At 43.1% G+C, this 22,127-nt stretch overlaps 1 protein-coding gene across 1 annotated transcript in view; it reads right to left on the bottom strand.

The window, feature by feature from the left end:
* frmpd1a (FERM and PDZ domain containing 1a) overlaps positions 1–21,550 on the bottom strand; it is a 46,304-nt gene extending 24,754 nt beyond the window's left edge. The window contains exons 1-2 of the mRNA XM_072384192.1: positions 21,407–21,550; positions 8,748–8,861 (exon numbers count right to left, since the gene is read on the bottom strand). The gene's annotated coding sequence lies outside the window, so the exon portion shown is untranslated. The remainder of the gene's footprint in view (positions 1–8,747; positions 8,862–21,406) is intronic.
* Between the last annotated feature and the right edge of the window lie 577 nt (positions 21,551–22,127).

Raw genomic sequence — 22,127 nt, 5'->3', positions numbered from 1 at the left:
AACACAGCATGTGCTCCTGTGCACTGGCAGGAGTAATTAGTCCTAAATGAGGCAATATAGGCTACTTATGCTAATTAGATTGTTTCCATGACGACAGTATGCATGCATTATGTCCAGAATACACGTACCTATGTGTTTATTGTCCCGAAGGAGGTTATAACACCTCTCACAGGACATGACAGCTACAGCTTCTGGAAACTCGTCAGCACAATTTTTCCACAGTCGGGGTGGGTAACCCCGACCCCAATAAAGAGGGTTCAGCTCTCCTCGGATGGGACTAACTGGTGACTTGAGTTGGGTAAGAAGACACCGGTTCTTAAAACAGCTGACATCTACCAAATTGAACTGGCATGGGTCTTTTGGTGGCTCACTTCGGTGCCTCTTCAGTGCCTGAGCAGTTTACTGGTCGGTTTGCCCTCCGGTGCCCCAAATCTGACGTTTCAGACAAAAAAAGAAGCAAACAAGCACAAGCTGGAACTTGTAAACATCACACTTGTGAAGGGAACAGGAAGCTTTTGGCTGCCAGCCACATTACACCCAGTAAAATGGTCAAAAGAGAATCCAACATCCCATAGAAGCAAAGGGAGCTATTGAGACCTCTGATAATGAAGAAATCAGCCTCCTTTCAGGTAATTAATGTAATGTTTACTGCCCTATATTCTGTCCTTTTAAACAGATTCCTGTGAAATTAGACAAGAGTGGCTTCTTATATTCCTTTGGAAAGCAAACGTGGGGACATTTCTGCAAAAGAAAGTTTGAAAGTTTGCACACAATAAATTATTAGTCCTGTGAGTGTTATTTAAAGTTAAATTCTTGTACAGTGGGTTGGGTTTCACTCATTTTTGTGAATTTGTCAGGTGGATTTTATCTATAAAATTACTTTTGTATTCTGAAGTTGAAAACTGTTACTGAAAGTTGAAATCAACACTTAATCTACGGTTAAACTTAGCATAGATCTATAGTTAAATATCAGTTCAGGCACCGGACAAGATTAGCACTGGTGACACTGAGTTAAAACTACGTAATTCAATTAGCTACTTTGGAAAAAGATATCTAGGATTTTAAAGGGCCCCAAGGTTGGTTTATCTCTGCATTTATTTCCTGCAAAAGTGGCATGAGATGAACCAGAGGAACATCTGGGAGTTATATTTGGACTAAAGCCAACAATGATGTCACTTGTTGCACCATGGAGCCTGATATGCTATTAGCCATGAGTTACGAGACACTTAATGTGGTATTACACTGAAGCCTCAACAACCATCAATATAGTTCATGATTTCCAATAACGACACACTTTCCTTTAAATGGGTCCCTGTTGTGAGGAAGGTGGCTGTCACAAATGATTGTTGACGTCCTGGTAATTGGTGAAGTAGACGTAATGGACATGGATTCATGAGCCCGCAATGTGGTACTGAGTTAATGGGCCATTGTGGAACCTTGGAATAATTTAGGTAATGCCAGATCAGCTTACATGCACACATGTGCTCATTAAGGCCAGCAGACAGTAGGAAACATCCATAAGTGGGGGCATTACAGACCACAGTGATCAAGTGTGACTACAGATGGACAAAACCTCGACTTTTGTTTCGTCTGATACCATTTCAGAAGCTAGAAAATCAGCACGTAGTTTGTGGAAATCATTCCCCCCCCTCGATAAAATGTTGTTGCCGTTGGTTTCAGAGTCTCCATGTGAGACGTTACGGTTGGTTGACGTGTTTTTCTGTTCAGAAAATGTGGACGGTGCCTATTTTCATTGCATGAACTGCAGCATCCTCAGTGAACAGGTGAGGTCGGGTGTTGTGTTCCTATTGATGTCGAGCCGATTTAAACCTTCGTCTGTTGCAGAGTCATTTGATGCAGAACCAAACGCCATTTAAACACTTTCCCACTGCTCTCACGAGCCAGATGTTAGCTGCTGTTCTTGGTTTTTAACTAGTGTAAAAATAGTATTAGACGGTCCCTCAAGTTTTTCGCGATTGTGGAAATTTAAGCAAATTCAACAGATCCCCGCATTTTTTCGTGCTAATTCCGTGTTTTTTCGCGCTTGGTTCCTCAACCAAGGTGATCTAATCCATCCATCCATCATCTGCCGCTTATCCGGGGGTCGGGTCGCGGGGGCAGCAGCTTGAGCAGAGAAGCCCAGACGTCCCTGTCCCCGGTCACTTCCTCCAGCTCTTCTGAGGGGACCCCGAGGCGTTCCCTGGTCATCCGAGAGACATAGTCTCTCCAAAGTGTCCTGGGTCTTTCCCGGGGTCTCCTCCCAGTGGGACGTGCCCGGATCTAACCAGGACCTCTTAAACATCCTCTGCTAAGCACACAACATAACAAACATGAACAGCGGGTCAACAGGTTTTCCTTATACATCTGCACATCCAGAGACATCTATGCACCAAATACAGCACACACCTTTAGTCCCAGAACCTAAATTCTGGGGCAGCTTTTGAGCGACAAACTCACAAACAGAGCCTTCAGAGATCTGAGTAACCCTAACCCTAAGATCAAATCATATCATCATGCCATAAGCAGCCATATGAGGTCCAGGATTTTCTCCCTCACAAAGCTGTCAAACCCCACATCCACACCGAGCTCCTGGTTTTCACACCTATTGGATGGAGTTAAAATACACACCAGTGCAAAACACACACAAAGAACTTGGTCCCAGGTGACTGACAGTCAATATTCTGTCATTAGCTGATACCTTATACTCCCTTTACATCATCAAAGTCTGACTCTGCCAGGCTCTGACTGAGAAACAGATCCTCGGACGGTGAGTATTCATGAAGAATCACTTTGCCTTGAATGATGGATGAAACAGGAGCATGAATGTAGAGGTGAAGAAATGAATGAATGACTCATCTAATGTAGCAGTCAATGAAAGATTTAGTGTCCAAAGTAAGATGGGTGATTTAATAGAGAATAAAAGAATTGAAAAGAGTCAAATGATGAATCAATAGGAGGACAAATATACGAATGAATGACAACACCAGAACTATTGTGAAACAATAGCTTTAAGGTTGATCCAATCCATGAACACAGCTGTGGGCTAATGCATGGAATTAATGAGTGAATGATCTCAGCAGGCCTGATGCGTCCCTCAGTGAGCAGTGCAGGAAGGAATCTCTAATAGATGGTGCATTAACACCAAAAACAAAAGACCGGCAGATGAGGATAAGAGGCGAGAGCAGACAAATGCACCAACTGGGAGAGAAAAGGAGAAACCACAAGCATGATAAAAGATGAAAGCTTAGGGATGGAAGTTGTGACATAGCCAAACAACAGCGTATCCTTTGGGATCTTGAGTCAAAAGTACATTATCCGTCCATCTGTCTGCGGATACCCTCCCATCAGCCCCTTGGTATTCCCTTCCACATCTCACTCTTCATATTTACTTCACTCACAGTATCTCACTTCAATCACTTCTCAGGTTGCAGACACACAATGAAAAGGGGCGCTCCCGTCACTCTCCTGTTTGTCCGGGTCAGAATAATCCCACCAGCTCACCACTGAAGTGATCTCACCGCTAAAACGGATACATACACAAATATAAAGAAACACAAAGACCCCGAAGCTGTAAAATGATAGATTTTTGGAGATGTTGCTTCCTCTTTGGCTGTAATCCTTCCCTGATCGTCCAAGCCTGGGCTTTTCAAACACCAAACACCAGGACATACACAATCAATACCCTTTAATTCCACAAACATGTCTCCATCCTCGGTGGATTGTACAGATGAAGGACAAACCAAGCAAAGCAGACTCCTCCACGATCAAACAGTGACAACATGGCAGTTCTTGTTTTGCAGCCACAGCATGCAAGATAAGAGATCAAATAAGGAAATGTCAGCTTATTTCTTTTGAAAAGGTGTAATTTTAGAAGCAGCTGGGAACCTTATCCTTTTACATCAGGCACCAAACACAGTCTCACTTGTTTCACTAGACTTCAGCTGGTTGTAAGAATGTACATCGCTTGAATCACTGCATGATGTAGACATCCTACATCCTACAGACATGCTTAGCAATGTGCCAGCACCATCATATGTTGAACAGGTTTCAAAAGCCTAAAACCGGACGTTGTTAAATAATCGTGGGCATAAGTTCGGCCCTTCTACAAACAGCTGCAGGATGTGCTGCCAGGGCCTCTGCTAACCCCACGGTGGGGGCAGGAGATGCCGATTACTGTAAAAACTGCTTTAAAAATGACGTCTAAAAGTCTCAGTTTCTCATGACGTATGTAAAACTAGAATCATAAAATGTATTATAACTGTTTTCTAAATGAAAATCCATTTAATATACATGTTATAACAGAAACTTTAATTCTTCTTCTGCTCTGGAGACTTTGTGTCTTTCTTCTTTAGATTTTCTAATAAGTTATTTTCATTGGTTTGGACGCTTTTAATGGTTTGGACGCTGTTCATGCGTCTGTTGCGATGCGTAACCCCCCCAAAAGGAAGGTTGTGTGCATGTAGGAGCAGAAGACTGAGTTAAAGAAGTACCCGCAGTAAGAGCCCACAGAGAGAGGAGATGTAGAAGATGGTGAGCAGGAAGTTTAACCCGTTTCTTCTCTTGATCGGCGTGGAAAACTGTGCGAATGAGACAGAGAGCGGTGACGGAGGACAGAGTAATCCTGGACTCTGAGAAGGAGCGTCTCTGCACCCCGGATGCTGAACTGTTGTGAGAGTTCACCTGTGTTACCTGCTGATGCTGCATGTGACATCATCAGCTGAGCCGTTGCCAAGCAACAACAACAAAATGCCAATCAATTCATGGGGATCTCTGGAGATTTAAACCACAACTTTCAACCATGTGACTTCTATCTAAACTTATTTTGTTATCCATCTCTAACAATTACTGATACGGGAGCATTATTATCATCGTTATTACTGAACTGAATTAAACTAAAGCGGGAACCAATCTCTTGCCTCTATATGCCTCAGATGTTATTCTGGTCCTTCCCTCATCCAGCACGATGTTTTCCTGCCATCCCACTACTGACCATGTAATCACTCTCTGGTGTGTCCCCTCCTCTCTTTCTATTAGATTATTGTTTATGGGGAAGGAATCAGGTTTCTCACAATGCTCTCAGGCCCTCAACACAAATGCAGAAATGGAGCTTTGAGAACATTACTTCTTATAAAACATACAACTCAGAACGTATTAAGATGTTTTTAGAGACTGCACTATAATCTGTAAATCATTTTGCATTTACACACATTGTGCTCACCCATGACTGGTACTCGTGTGTTTTATGATGCTGCACAATGATGTCGGAGCAGATTCAGACACTTTTGGGGTTAAATGCTCAGGTTTTGTCACATTGGACACTATCTGGAGTCCCATATACAAGCCATAAAAAGGAATAAATCAATGTTGTTTCGTGATTTGAGTCATTTTAGTTTTTGAAATGAGAAATAAGATGCTCCCTGTTTTTATTCTAAGTGGTTAATGTGCTGCAGTTGAGCATGACAGCGAATTTCAGTGGAAGGAGGAAAGAACAAAGCAGATGATCCGGGAGAAAAAAAACAACATTTACAAAGTATTTCACAGCTGTTGAGGAGCACAAATGAACATTTCCACACCTCCACACAACCCTGTGGGAAGCTGCTGCATCATCAGATTTTATGTGACAGTCCTCGCTCTGCTGATGGAGCCTGAATGTGTGTCCGAAACAAAAAATCTACACAAAGAACGAGAAAGAGGGAGGAAATGGTCATTCAAACTCAGCATCGGCTCCTGACAAATTTCTCAGGGGGGGGCAATAGCAGCGATGATGAATAAAGTGACCCGTTCAATGGGTAAATTAATAAATAGCAAGTCAGTTTCTTTTCAGGTCAACTCACATTACCAACACAGCATATAAACACTAGATTACAAGATACAGATGTTCCCTTTAGCCACATACGAGTAGGTAACTTAGTAGAAATTAGTCTTATATTCAAATTTGGTCTGGGAGGTTCTGAGAGACTCGTCTACTGGGACCACTTCATCCACACGCCCCCCTGCAGCACAGTTTATTCACTCTGTGCTCTGTGACAGTCGGCTAACTTCACACAGAGTTTGCTGCTGATAGTTTTGTGCAACATGGCAGGATATTTATCAGATTTTGACGATGTGGACGACAACTTTGATGGATGTCCTTACCGGAGTGAATGAGCTGTGCTGCAGCAGCGGGCGTCGATGACATCATCCCAGTAGACGAGTGTGTAGAAAGCCCTCTATAAGCCCCCCCGATAGCCGCCAATAACAACAACACAGCAGCTATGAGCTAACAGAGCTATAGCACACGTTCATTCATTCATTCATTCTTCTTAAAGTATTGGTGAAATAAAGACAGATAATGCCTTATTTAGAGGCTGCATCCTCTAAGCCCCGTTCACTCCGTTATATGGATCTTGAGTTATCTAAATATCTTCCGAAGGACGCCGACTTTAAAAAAACTGTTCTCGGTGAGTAGATGAACGTATTTCATGCCAGAAATAAGGTCCAGGTTTAAAAATACCGGAGTTCCCCTTTAACTACAGCGAGCCAACATAAATCAGAAGGATGACAAAAAATAATGTCTCTGTGGAAAATAGCAAACAGCTCCGGTTTTTCCAGTCTTTCATTGTCCACTGTGCATGAAATAGTGGAAAGATTCAGGGAGTCTGGGGAAATCTATGTGCAAGAGGGCAAGGACAGACGCCACAGTTGGATGTTTGTGACCTTCAAGCAGCACTGCATGAAAAACTGTGATAATCAGCGTAGCTCCATAGGCTGAAACTATTTTCACTCCACACAGTCTACTGCCTCATCCGGAAATGTAACCTGAAACTATTACCCAAGAAGGAAGTCTGATATCCACTATGAGCAGAAACATTCTCTGTCCATGAGCTCATCTCACGTCACCTGCCCCGCTGCTGCCTGGTATATCAGGATGAATTCTTCAGACTGAAGCTGATGAAGATGGCTAAAGCAGTACGATGTCACTACATCTCTGGGCAATGATGCCACGATGAGTACGAGCTGCGTTATGGCCAGAGAACCCGGTGAAGTTTGAGGAGTCTCATGGGGTTAAATAACACCTTGGATACTCAGATTATGCCAAAGTCCGACCACAAAGAGCAGGAGACTCATATCCTCACTGTGGAGAACTTCCTGCTTTACACCTAAAAACCTTTGTCTGACGTACTTAACCAGGCTACTTTATTTCTATCCCCTCTGAAGAAAGCAAGAAGAGGAGGTGCTCTAGGAACAACATGATGTTGGCCTGTTTGATGGCCACGCCTGATCCATGTATTTGAAACACAAGAATATCCGATGGACAGAAAGACAGTGGACACGTGTTCTGTGGGCAGATGAGTCCACGTTTCAGCTGCTTCTGGGAAAAACTGATGAGAAAGAGCATCCAGGCTGTTCTCAGAGAAAGGTTTAAAGCCAGCGTCTGTGATGGTCTGGGGCTGCATCAGAGTCCATGGCATGGAGGGCTTCATCTGGGTGAAGGTACCACTGATGCACAGCTGGATGTTGGAGTTCTGGAGAGACAGATGCTGCCATCAAGGTGCCGTCTTTTCCCGGGAGGTCCGTGGTTATTTCAGCAGGACGATGCCAGACCTCATTCTGCAGGACTTCCAGCAGCTTCATACACACAGAGTGTGTGAGCTCGGCTGCCTGCCTGCAGTCCACATCTGTCTCCTGCTGCAGATGTTGGAGCATCATGAAGAGGAGAACCAGACAAGAACAACCAGGGACTGCTGAGCAGCTGGAATCTGGGATTCAGCAGGAATGGAGACAGATTCCTCTGTAAAACTGCAACAATCAGTGTCCTCAGTTCCCAAAGCATTAAAAAGTGTAAATAAAGGGAAACTGATGGGAAACACGACTCTGGAACAACTTTTTTGATTGCACCACAGTCAAGTTTGATCAGTGAAAATACTGAAAATAATTTCCTTTGCACTTGTGTCTTTCAAAGAAAGGTTCAAACTAATTAAAAAAATACAGATTTAAGTTGCATTTCGTCGCATTTTTAGCAAACTTCTCAGCTTTGTGCAAACCGATTTAGTAAAACTTTATCATCAGTGATAATCTATTGTTATTCACTTAAATTCATAATAATTAATAATAGGATCATACATGATACAAATAAAAAGTATTACATTTTCTACACATAATGGCTCAAGCTGGTTTCATCTCAGGTAGCCGTGTCTGTTTTAAAACTGCGGCAGGAAAGAGCCATCTCTGACAGAAGTGTTGGCTTTTTCCTTATTGCTGAGGGCTTGGCAGTGTAATAAATGCTGTAAAGAAACACACACACCAGCTGCACTGTATGGACTGGAAGGGCTCTTCCCTCACTGCTAACACGTGTGCTCTCTTGTGTTTATTTCCTCACATCATCATATTCTTTCCTACTATCAATAGTCTCATATACTCTTTATGAATATATATTCTTTAAGACATGCTAAAACACACATTTTTGCACAACACTCAATGCACACGAGCAGAAAGACACAGAGCAGGCAAATGGGATTACAGAGAATGTCTGCAGGCTCTGACAGGGAGTTAGTGCGTCACTCCTACTGAGCCAGATTAGACTGAGCTTCACTTCAACCTTACAGGTCTGTTTCAGGTAACTGCAGCTACAGACAGACACCAGTCCAGCGTTTGTCTCACTCTCACCTTCTCCCACGCTCTGTAAGCCCTCTAATGTCATCCTTCCTGTCGCGTACACAAACAAATCTGTTTGATATGAGTATTGAGAAAGACAGACACTCACACACCTGCTCGCTGCCCTGTGTATCAGGGCTCCATGAAGGCGCCGGTTACAGTCCCGCTCCGCTCGCTGTTCCTCCATCATCCCTCTGAAGAGGACCAGGACGCCGTATCTTCATCTCCTGAGGACATGCAAAACGTCAAAATAAAGTGCACTTCAGATCGGTGTAGTCCCAAGTTCTGGTGTTTCTATCAATGACTTTTCAATGCACAACACTTGGTTTTGTTCTGAAAAGCAGCAAAAGAAGTGCAATGAAAGGAAGCTTTCCTTTCCAGTCCCATGAGATTAACAAACGAACAAGTGTGAGAAAAGGAAACGGAGGCAAAGCGGCAGGGATGAGCAGGGAAGGCAGATTTAGGGAGGAGGAAAGATAAACTCTCCCATCAGAGTGTTTGACACATAGATGGTAGCAAAGAGGGAGGTTGGACAAGAGCTACTGAGTGAGAAATGAAGACAAAAAGACAGAAGAGGGAAGAGGACAAGGATGGAGACACAGATGAAGCTAAAATGACAGTAGGGCTTCATCACAGAAGGCCAGGCCTGCCTGGGCTGCTGGTGCTGTTTGTGGAGTCCCACTTCTCCTTACTCTGCTCCAAACATCATCCATTTTTAATGAGGCCCTTACAAAGCCCTGAGAAAAGAGATGCTGGGAACTCTTCTGTCCCTCCTCCTTCCCATGTCTGCCTCCTCGCCACTCAAATTCTACTTTCCCCCATTTTCTGGCTCTTTCTCTTGACATGTCTTTGGTTATTTTCACCGAGCGATTGTCTCCTTCAGCTCCCAACAGGGTGTGAATCAGTAATATTTCAGTGGGTGTAATTCCAGCAGCTTGACTGCTTAATCTTTACTTAAAAACAGAGTCGGCTGTGCTTCCTCAGTAATAAACAAACATGCGCTGCCTTTACTTTGTCTTGCGTGTGCACACAAAAACAAACCGAGGCACTTTTCGTGACTGTGTGTGTGACACAGAGTGGATGTATGTTTTTATTATGTGAGTGAGCGGTGAAGTTTGTGTGTGTGCCTGTTAGTCAGAGTGCTGCTCGCATCAATAATGTATTTAGATAATGCAACCGCTTCACTCTACCAACAACTAACAGGCATTCCGATGCACACAGAGGAAGACGGAGAGCGAGGGGAAGAGGGGGAAAACGCATGAGGCTGCAAAGAACGGAAAGATGAGAAAGGGAAATGTGAGCGATGTAATAATGGAGGACAACCGTGTGGGTGTGGAAACCCAAAGCCTACGCTGTGATCCAGATTTTTAAGGCTGGATTTAAGTAAAACAGTTTTCAGTTTCTAATCCTGCACACATCAACCCCAAAGTGAGCTGCCAGCTAGCTCATCAGTTTATTCTCTTTTGGTTTCAGAGCCTTCGTATGAGACGCTGCAGTCGGTAAAAGGAAGTTTATACAAAGAAAAATGCAGCATCTTAACTCTTGATTAATAATTAGCACATGCAGAAATGTGCTGTGTTCCCATCAGTGCAGATCAGTGCAGGAGCTGATAAATACCAATAACCACTGCTGCCACTGAAGTTTCCTGTTGCTCTAAAGCCTGATTTTAGCAAATATCAATGGACTTTTTGACCATTTCATAAAAATGACTGAAATTAGTTATTTCTGGTTGTTAGGGCTTTTTCACACAAACCCTTGGCAATAAAAGCTCCCACTTCTGGGTTTCCTGTAGGGATGGAGTCATTTTCGATCGGATCGTCCATCGAAGGGAGGATCGTGATCTTTTTTTTTTCAAAATGTTGATCTTTAAGGCGATATTGAATTAATTTAATGCCATAACATGTTAACAATAAACCGATATTGTGGGCTGCCGAGATCCGTCCATCCGCAGCACCTGATCTGGCAGCGGTGGTTGGGGGGGGGGTTTCTGCGGCCTGGAGGGCTGATGAACCCAAATAAATGTGTCTTCTGCTTCTCCTTCACAGACACACACATGCATATCGTTAGGTTGACATCAGGAAAACCCTGAAATATGCCCAAATAGTCGATGTAGCATTCCTTTTCGGCAACAAATTGCTGTCAGCACCAGGCGAGTTTTTATTTTTTTCCAGCTGACGTAACTGCGACTATCGGCAAGCGACAGCAGCCACGATCTAATGATCTGCAGACAGGCCGATTTCACATCCCTGGTCTCCTCGTGCCATAACCACCTGAGGAAAGAAATATTACTTCAAACAAATGACAATCTGCCAGCTGGCACATGCCATCTAGTGTTTTTAACAAAGGAAACATGAATGCTGAGAAGATGCAGACATAAACAAAGCAGTGTTTGCTTATCTTTGGAGAAGTTTGGGAGAAGTCCAAGAATATGATTAGATAGAAATGTGTTAAAGGAGTGGCGATGTGAGTTTGCATGTTCTCCCCTCTGCGGGTTCTCCGGCTTCCTCCCACCGTCCAAAAACATGCATGTTGGGTTAACTGGTGTCTCTGAAATTGTCTTTAGGAGTGAGCGCGTGTGTGGTTGTTTGTCTCGTTTGTCTCTGTGTGGCCCTGTGATGGACTGGCGACCTGTCCAGGGTGAACCCCGCCTCTCGCCCGATGACGGCTATGAAAGGCCCGCAACTCGACCCCCGGATAAGCGGGTATAGAAAACGGATGGATGGATGGATGGATGGATGGATGGATGGATGGATGTAGAGGCAGTGGCAGCACGGCCTTTTGGGTGGGGACGGAGACTGGACACAGACGAGCAATAGGGCAAAATTGACCTGTGTGAAATCCTGGATTCTCCAGCCAATCAGAGAGCTCTCTCGCACAGACAGGCCTCAATTCAACATGAAATAATAATAATAATAATAATAAGTGGATGAGGTACAATTTGACCAAATAGGAAGCTAAAACACTCCATAAGGAGGGAGGAAAATCTTTTATCTGTGATGGTCTCATCTCTTTAAATCAGGACCAGAACAACTGAATAATTGAAATGTTGGCTGTGTATATTCAAAGTTAAAGACCCTTGTTTTGCAACAGCAAGGCCGCCTAACAGCATTTAAATTATTCTCACAGATTAAAACGCTATAAAAGGCCAGATAAAATTAACTACAGACTCTTATTTTTAGTGCCCTTTCGGAATGGTGAATTGAACATATTGACGTACCAGTCAAAAGATTCACCTACTGTGGATGTGTGCATGATGAGAAATGATCAAAAATATTAAAGAATACAGGTCTGACTCACTCTCACCAAATAGTTCCTTAGAAATACCTCTTTCTGTGTGTGACAAGGTGTATTTGCAGCTTTTTTACATGAGCATCCTTAATGTACCACCAAACAGCAGCAGCTCTGGATACGAGCAAAGGGATCTAAAACTGAAAAACTCATCATAAAACCCTAAAAATATTGATCTGTAAATATCCTTAAAGCGTTTATTAGCCGAAGACTATTCTGATGTAGCTAAAGAGTTCAAATAAAGCACAGAAGTTCACCTGTGGAGTAGAAAGTCAGGTGCTCATAACATCTGCATGTACACTGTGAAGGAAACTAGAATCCTTAATTGTGCCGATTTTATCTTCCAGCTGCGTTCAAATAGGAATCAAATTGAGTTAAAACTTAATAAAGAGTCTCACGTGCAAACATTCAGTGTAGCGACATAACTACTGTAAATGCTTCATGTGGAAATCCATCATAAATCCATAAAAAATAACCTTCTCATTGCTACAATATTAAAAGTGAGCCCTCAATCAGCGCCTGTGATCAGAAACTTGTTTGTAACTGTGGTCCAAGTTGAATAAATCTGAGCTGTTGCTGCTCAGCGGCTTAAATAACTTTCAGGCCTTGTGAACCCATCCAGATGTTTTTATTCACGCTGGCTGATTAGACGTCTTCACAGGCTGAAGGTTAAACTGTGACGGTATTACTGTCCATGAGGTCACCAACATGAATAAAAATGATGGAGGCATAATTAGCAAAGCTCAACGGGGATTTAAGAAACTCATTCCTGCACTGTTGCATCAGGAGAGACAAATCCACGTCTCACAGATGCATCTTATGAGTTGTCTGTGTTACCGTCACCTTTTTAAAAAATGGCTTTGCTCCATCTCATCTTATAGATCGCACAGCTTCCTCCAGAACTCTTTGCTCCGTGGCTGCAGGCTTACTTGTTGTTCCAGGTCCAAAGCAGGAGGCTTCGGGCTCCTCTCCTGTGCAATCAGCCGCCGGTCTGGGTCGGAAACACCAGCAGCTTCTCTGTTTATGAGGCCATGCTTAAACCTTGTGAAAGAGCTTATGTTCCACTCACTGAATTACTGACTTGTTACTTTATATTTTCTGTTTTATTAGTATTCAACTGTTATTTACTGTTAATGTGCGCTTATTCTTTCACACTTTTTATATTCTTTTCCTCGCTTGTGTTCTTTTATTGCTTTTTAAAGCACTCAGAGTTGGACTTAGCTGGAAAAGCTGCTACAAAAAATAAGACTAATGGAATACATTTGCCAGCAATGATCTGTCTAAATGTGCCAGAGATAAAATATAAATATATATAAATATATATATGCCAGCAATCACTCAGCAGATTCGTTCACTTTATAAATCTATGGAAGACTTACACTGACCAGAAGGTGAAATGATAAAAACTTTCATTAAAAAGCAAAAAAAAGTGTATTTTTGCTGGTTTTGTGCTGCTTCCAAACATTAAAGATTGACTCGTATTTTCTCAGATATGATAGTACATTGCAGATAGTTATTTCTGAAGAAGAGCTCTCTCCAATTGTTGTCGTTTTTCCTCCTCATGGCCCGTTTCCAGTTCGAACAGCTACTTTATGACCACTGGGAACATTGTCTATACTGCCACCCACTCAAAAGATTGCCTCAGATTTGATTCACTAGAGAACAGAAACCCAACAATTGCTGCCTTGTATGTGTATGTGTCAGCCTTCCCCGCTGTCACCGCAGGAATTATGAGGAAAGTGAGTGTTTACTCAGACAAACGCGCCATTTAAATGATGTGAACAGTCTCACACACTCTCAGGCTGAGCCGTCATGGCGCGTACCAATTAAAATCAATGCATTTCAAATCTGGAACAATTCTTTAAACTTTATAGGGGTGCGTTCTCTAAATCTTGCTGTAGAGCTTTGCATATTTACCCTGAAAGGGAAGCAAACAGAAAACAATCCAATTATCAGTTCACCTCCCAGAGACAGACACATAAGCCATGCCTCATGACCTCTGAAGGAGAAGGACCGACACAGAGAGACGCCGGGCCCTGTCGATGCGTCACACGGGCCAGTTAAACAATGGGGTAAAATACGAGTTAAAGTTCACAAAGATACTTCTCTCAAGGTGACAAATAAGGCAAGTCATACATATGGAATATATGCAGCGGGACGCACTTGATGTTTATCTTAGTGCATCGTCTCTGTTGGCTTCCTGAAGCAAAAACATTTAACAGGTTCCTTCATGTTTTAGACATTTATTGGATTTTTTATGCATTACTGAACAGAACAGAGATAATCTCAGAGATCAGCTTTCAATCAAAGTTATGGAGTCTCTGCTCTTTTCCACTCTTTAAGTAAAAGGTAATGAGTATTTATGTCAGATGTGGAAATAGGATAAAAAAAGTGAGACCAAAACAATCAGAATTGTGTAAATGCTGTAAACTCTGTTTGCAATTATTCAACACAAACTGGTTCATCCCGTTAGTCAGAAGGTTTATTCAGACAAAAAGCCACCAATTACTGACTCACAACATGTGGAATTAAACCAGATCTTCTAACTTTAGTCAATCCTCAATGAGGGTGGAGTTTTTCACCACTGCTCATTGGATCTTACTGCATTCAGCTCTTCTTAATTTAGTCAATTTATTCTTAAATCATCGTGCAGGAAAATCACAGATCACCTTCAGACATGTTCACAGGTGTAAAGCCTGAAGGTTTGATCACGTGATGAAGAATTAAAATCCAGATAAATAGTAACAAACATTTAAAAATTCTAATGAATTCGGGCACAACATCTCCTGCCTGACTGAGTTAATTCTCTTCATACTGACTGCAGAGTCCTAAATCCTGCTTGACAGAAGAAATAAATTATCTGCATGTTGTGCATCTTGTACATGAAGCTAAAACATTGAGATGTGACATTAATTAAACTTTTAATCAGCAGGAGGGAACTTCAGGAGCCCTCTTGTCAAACTGATCCGCTCATGACTTTCAGTCTCTTTAGGGAAACTTCCTCCGGACTACAGTTAAGACTAAACAGCCACGCTGTTAAATCCAGGAGACCTGAGCCGTGCTTCCTCCTCTGTGGATGGTTCAGACTTTCAAACTAATTATAAGAGGGTGACGCAGGCCATCGTCGGAGCAGGAAAGAAAAAGAGAGAGGATGAAAGGAAGAAGACGGGAGAGGAAGAGAGTTCTGTGCTGTGCTGGAAGTGAAGCCAGGAGAAGGACAAACATCCATCTGTGGGAGCAGGTCACTGGATGCTGCCGATGACTTTTCTACTTTAACCAGCATGGACTTTGAAAGGCTTTAGTTAACCCTCACATGGGAGAGCGTTTCCTAATGAGTTGGGGGCTGCATGGTGCTGTGGTGGCTATGTTCTCCCTGTGCTTGCATGTTTTTCTTCTCTATAGTGAAATAAAATATGCAGGTTCAAGAGAGTTTGACTGTGCATGGTGGGCTGGGACAGGCTCCACCCCCCTTATTGGATGAAGAGGGTGTAGAAAATGGATAGATGGTGGTAATAGGTGACCCCCACCTCATGCTTTTCTGGTATTTGGACAGAAATTAGTGTCTTTGTTGACTGGAGAAGAGCCTCTGAGGTCATCTCTTATTTGTAATGTGGCTTTTGATCAAGACGGGGCTGAAACATCACAGTTTGTGTCCTTATGTCTTCACAAGCAATTATTTGGATTAACATAATCGTGTGGATCCAAGTTTGGTGTGCAAACTACCACAAAATGATGTAATCCATGAATGATCCTCTTTCACAAAGGAGCCGTCAATAACGCCGTGTTTCTTTCGAGGGTTGACCTCTGGCGCCACAGTGAGCCGCGTTACTGTGCAAAGCTCAGAGTCTTGACTGACAATGAGCACCGACTCGCATGTGAGAGGCTTGCTATGAACTGCTGGCTCATCTCGTACAGCGTCACTGGGGGCTGGGTCGTTCCCCTGCTGACACGGAGTGAAAGACGGGGTATGACCCGGACCCTTCCTCAGTCCATCACACAGAAACGAGTCCTGCCAACACCCCGGCCAGCTGAGAGTTACCTGGCTCCATCCTCTGCTCGCTTGTTTCTGTTCGTTGGGTCTGGATATTTGGACATTCACACAATTCTTGTTATTTTAGCCATTTAACAGAACACACCGAAGTTAGTTATGAATTAATTTGAGCTTAAGATGAGGACTGTTGGGCTGAAACTTTGTATTTCCTCATTTTTCTTTCTTAAATCAATGCTATTGATCACCCTCTACATCATTCTGTAGTTTCACAGACAGCAATAAAACTAAAAGCTTGCCATTTAATCACCATTTGATCCTCAAAACCTTTGCGTCTTCACTTCACCTCCATCTCAGATCTACTTAACGAGTATTTTTCTCAGTAATGCCACATTTATTTGATTTTACATAAAGTTTTACCCAAACATTATGGTGGCAGTGTAGTTTCTGACTGAGGCTTCGTTCTAGGGATGTGAAATCGGCTCAGTCTTCAGATCATTGAATTGTGGCCATCGATCGCCTGAGAGGCTGAAGTTACGTCAGCTAAAACAAACAAACAAATAAACAAACAAACAAAAAAACTCGCCTGGTGCTGACGTGGCTAAACAGCGATTTGGTGCCAAAAAGGAATGTTAAATCGGCTATTTGGGCATATTTCAGGGTTTTCCCTGATGTCAACCTATTTGCACAATATGCATAAAATGTGTGTCTGTGAAGGATAAGGAGAAGACACATTTATTTGGGTTCATCACCCCTCCAGGCCGCAGAAATCCCCCCAACCACCGCTGCCAGATCAGGTGCTGCGGACGGATTAAGCACAAATGCATCTCGGCAGCCCACAATATCGGCTTATTATTAACATGTTATGGCATTCAAATTAATTCAAGAAAGAAAAAAAAGATCGATTGCAGATAGATCCGATCGGAAATGACTCCGTCATTCAACTACAGCAGAACACACAGCAGCAGCTGAGCAGCTGCTATGTAAGAGCTTTTAGTGCCTTTTTTCTTAAAGAAGAACCATCTATAAATGATAATATTACATGGCCTAAATAAGTAGAAGCACAATGGAGAGCAGGGAAACAATAAGTTAGATGGCAGTCCGCCAGTTTGCCCTCTGCCAAGGCAGTGCAGCCTTAAACTGTTTGGTAATAACTTCATATTTTATAAGGTACAGTCACCAACTTTAGTAATTAAAGGTAAAACTGAACACACACACAGCCACAATAAAATGTTAGCGGATGATAAAGTGGAGCTATTACATAGACTGCCCTCATATGTGCTGTTAAAAATCAATGATGGAAAAAAGTTTGGGTCTATGTCTGCCAGACAGAAACCTTCCAACTCCATTCTAATATAAAGAGGCTTAAATGCTACTGGATAACTCACTCAAAAGCTGTGTCACTGTGTGGGCTGTGACTTCATCACTTCTTCATCAGTTAAGAAGGTCTGAAGATGATTATAAGAGCAGCACTTGCCAACAGCTGTGGCTGCAATCCAACAATATGCAGTAAAAAAAAACTTTTAAAGCAAGAGAAACAGGCCAAACTCCACGAGGAGTGACCAAATCAACAGTTTTCTACACACACGTGAGCTCAGCTACGTAAAAAGCCTGGATGTTCAGAGACAGAAGCAGAGGAGGGGAATCTTTCCACCCCCCAAAAGACTTTTTCAGGGTATAAAAACGGCACGTTCTGCAGTGGCAAAGTCACCTGATCTCAACTAAATCGAGCTTCGTTTCACTGCTAAAAAGACACTAAAGAGGAAGAAGCAAAGCATTTTTTGGTGAAGTCCAGACTTTATTAGCTGCAAACAATTCACATGAAAGTATTTAAGACGTATTAAGAGTATTCATATGTTTTATTTATAGTTATACTTATTTGTCCGTTTGAATCTGAGACCCTGAAAGTGGATCTTTCCTCCAGTTTGGATGCGAACACTCAATTAAAGCGAAGGATCTGTACATGAAGTCAACAATTATCATCTAATTAGAAGTTGAACATAAAAAGGTTTTACATCGTGATAAGAAGTACACAATCATCCTAATTTACATATAAACTGATCAAAGTCTGAGTAAAGCAGAAGTTAATCTGCATCCTGAGTTTTGAACTTGAAGTTATTGGCATTGTTAAGCTGGGAAACCGACATTGACATGACGTGTTAGACGTGCAGAGGAATGACAGCAAAGTATTAACAGGTTTCTTCCTGTTAAAAGGGAGTCTTTCCTTTCCACAGGCGCCACAGGCACGCTCAGGACGGGAGATTGGACTGAAGACAAGTTTCGGTGCAATCTGTTGGTTTCCTTAGCTAGGATATTAATTATTTTAATTGGCTCTATATGAATTAATTGGATTACGATTACAATTAATTGAATTCCAATTGGCTTGAATTGGACTATATTACTTAAGTGCCTTGAGATGACAATTGTTGTAATCTGGCGCTATATAAATAAAATTGAATTGAATTGAATTGAAAGCAGCTGTGGAAGGAGGGACTCAGTCTGGCAGTTGCAGCAGCGCATCACTCAGTGGGTCTCCATGATGAGATTAACTGGATTACAGCTACAGTTGGGTTCTGCTCCTTATCTGAGGGTAATTATCCTTGGATATATGTCGGTGAATGAATGGAATCACTGACACAAAGCATGTCATACCCCGGTACGATAGGTGGCGCTGTCCCCATTTCAGCTATCGCTAATAGAGCCACTTCCTGTTGACGTCTTCACCACCAACAACAACAAACTCAGGCATTCAGAAAGATGGCGAAGATGAAGCTGCGTCCCTCTCCATCTGTGATGAGCTGGTTATGGCACAGACGATGCACAACGGCGCATTCTCCATCGCGTTGTTTCTTTCTTTCTGACGACAGCAACAGTAATATCGTCTCCTTCCACTTCCGGGTGACGATCGCGGGAAAAAATCTTGAGCATGCGCAGAACGCTCGATCCGATCTACTGTCGTCTACGTGCACGTTCAGTGCACGTTTGGATCGAGTTATTTCGGGGTCTTAATCCGATCCGATCTGTTTTTTGTCAGATTAAGGTGTCTACATGAGCTGAATAACTCAGTCTTATTGTAATTTAGCCGATAATCCGATCCGATGGCGTTCATCTAACCGCACTGACTGAATTAGTTCATCGCAGCTGTCTCCAGTAAAAGTGTAAAACGACCTGGAGAAAAATGGGGTGGGTGTTAGCGTTGATCCTCAATTCTCCATCACCAACACAAAATCAATCCACCGAACAGTTACTCCTGGAACTTCGGCTCTTAGTGAGGTCCATGGCGCTCTGAACTCTGTGGTTTTTGTGTTGGTTCTTCACAAAATCAATCTGGGTGTGTGACTAAAGTATTTGAACGCACAGTCCTGTAACAGCAGAGGTTTGAAATCAACTTGACCTTTCAACCCGTCGAGCACAAGTCTGATTCTCTGAGCCGGTTGTCGCCCCTCCAACATCTGCAGTGCTGTGTTTTTACATGTTATTCCTTCCTAAGCAAATTCTAGCATCTTCCACTGAAGACGCACCTCCATGATGAAGGCAGACGGATTCGCTGTCAGATACACAGCTGGATGGCGTGTTCGGCTCATCCGAGGCTAATGCAGAATAGCAGACCTATCTTTGACGTTACAGTGTTCGAAGCGCTGGCAGCTTTTTCTTGTCTTTAATAATGTTCACACTGCATCAAACATCCCTGATCTGAGAACAGCTCGAAAAATCCAGAAAAGGAAATCTCTCCCAGTTCCCACAGTCTTTAAACGTGTTATTGTGTAAAACACAACACGTTCACATGCGAATATCTGAGCTCCCCATTCAGAAAGAGCTGATGATGGCCTCTGAAAACACTGAAAACACCAGAAGAACTGCTTCTGCTGTCATCAGGAACTCTTTAATGAGGCTTTTCAGACTTAAGTCAGACTTTCTATCCAGTGAACCGGATTAGGGTCAAACTAAAAACCTTTCGGAGCTCAATAAAGCAGTTGCTCCTACATTTTCAGTATTTAACACTCTGCCACAGTAAGCTGGAGTTTTTGTTCTGTGGGAAGTGTCTCCGTTGTTCTGAGAGGCTGTGAGACGCGTTTTAAATGGAATTACCTCTCACATTATTCAGGTTTCAGAAGCAACCCTTTCATAACGCTACGAGACGTCAGACATGGCATTTCGGGATCAAGAGTTTAATGCATCATATCGTTGTTTGGGAGAATTTTGTATTAATATTTTAGAGCTTTGTGGCTCTGACTTTGAAAAGGGAGCTGAGGGAAATTACATTAAGGAAAGAGGTTGAATGTTCCACTTGTTTAGTGTCTCTGTGCACAACATCAAGTCAAGTTCTCCATAAATAAACTCTTTTCTTGCCAAATAAAAATAACCTTGATCCTTGGTCTAAATATATGTGTCTGTGTTTGGTACAATGAGGTTGACAGACACGCCCAAGTTCTCTTCAGTATTAAACTTGCCAAACAGGAGGCATCAAAAATGTAGCTAAGCTTAAAAATAACATCATGAATAAGTAAAGCCTGGGTGGGCCTTCAGAACGCAGCCGGCCTCATTCTTCTTCTTCTGTTTCAGTTCTGAGTGTCGGGACTCGCTCCGTCTGAGTGTCTCAGCACAAAGCACAGGCGGATGCAGACACACTGCACCTCTGCCGGATAAGCAGCCCACATTCACATGGAGCCACAATTGGGACGCTTATTAGCATGACACAAGGCTCAGTGAGTCATGTTTCAGAGGGCATGATGCAGCGAAATATCCGAGGAAACGTCTCACTGTATGATGCGTGTAGACGCGTTGCTGTGCATGTCCGCGGCTGCAGTGATGCATTAGTAAAACACATTTCACACTGACTATGTAGTATTAGTCCATTCATCAATTCTTTAGCAGCAGTTGGTTATAGCAAATGCCTGAAAGCAGACCGTGGATGTTCAGTCTGCTTGTAAGAATGTCTGATGTGAACATGTGAACCATTACATGACCACCTTCCACCGTTTTCCACACTGCTCATGAATCAGGTTGTTTCTAAGCTTAAAAATCCCTCTTAGTGAGCTGTCACTTCCCATTTATGAGGATTTAAACTGGTAAAGTGGTGAATGGATGGCCGCTCTCACCTGAAGTCCTCAACCTGCTTCACATGGGGGCGGGAACTGGTGTTTAATCAGGAGTAATACGAAAGACTTTCATTAAGAGCAGAAATAGTGGAGAAAGCCTGTCAGGGTTGCTTTAACAATTCTGTCTGTTAAATTAGCCAATAAAAAGTATTAGAATAAGCCGATGAAAGAACATAGATAAGACTTGAGCGTAAGTTTCGGCTTTTTCTTATTTCTTTGACAGCTAATAAATATTCTACTGATAATAATAAAAAAAGACACCGTTTGATTCGTTAGCTTGCAAAGACGCACTGGAGGAGAACACCATGTCGACAGCTGAAAATCCTTTATTGGCGCTTTGTGTCTGGTTGTTATTCAGCTTAATTGACTGAATAATAATGAGGCGTAAAGACCTTACCGAGTAGCGGGTTTCTCTTCTCTAATCCCCTCCTGAGCGCAGGGCGGGCCGTCCCGAGGTGGAAGAACTTGGAAAAGCAGCCGCACCTTCCAGAGGTAGTGAAGAAGTCAATTAATCCATATCACCTGGTGTTTAGGCGGCGCGAGGGGCCTAAATAGAAGCAAAAAGGTGCGTTTGTATGTCCCAGAACAGGTCCCAGGGCAGGTGAGCGCGTGAGATGCGGACGGGTGAGGCGCACGCGGCTTAAGCGTCGATAATCTTTTCACTCACCCACCCCATCCTCTCTCTCTCTCTCTTTGCAGCCTCTGTTTGTCTCTCTCCCTCTCGCTGTCGCTCGCGCGCGCGCGCACTCACAGACACACAAAGTTTTAATTCATGCGCTCCACGCGACACAAATACAAGCGAAAACAAACAGTTGAGACAACGACACGGCGCGAGCACGCTATTGTTTGCACACCTGCATTTGTGCACGATCGCGTTGCCGCGCGTGCACGGAGGCGACGCAGCCAGAGGAGAGAAGCGCTGCAGAGGCTCACTGAGCGCAGAACAGTCGCCACAGAAAACTTTCCGGTGTTAATGCTGGAAGTGAAACGCCACACCTGATCCGCTCCGAGCTGATGAAGCGCAGAGATTCACACACGGACCCATAACAAACCTCTGTCTCCTCCTGCTGGCGTCGGTGCGTAATCACTGCTCATCCTGGAGTAAACTGGAACACATG

Source organism: Leuresthes tenuis, unplaced genomic scaffold (assembly GCF_036924035.1).
Source record: "Leuresthes tenuis unplaced genomic scaffold, fLeuTen1.0.hap1 SCAF_4, whole genome shotgun sequence".
Lineage (NCBI taxonomy): Eukaryota > Metazoa > Chordata > Actinopteri > Atheriniformes > Atherinopsidae > Leuresthes > Leuresthes tenuis.
The sequence above is the reverse complement of the archived record's forward strand: the minus strand, read 5'-3'. Positions and strand labels throughout refer to the sequence as shown.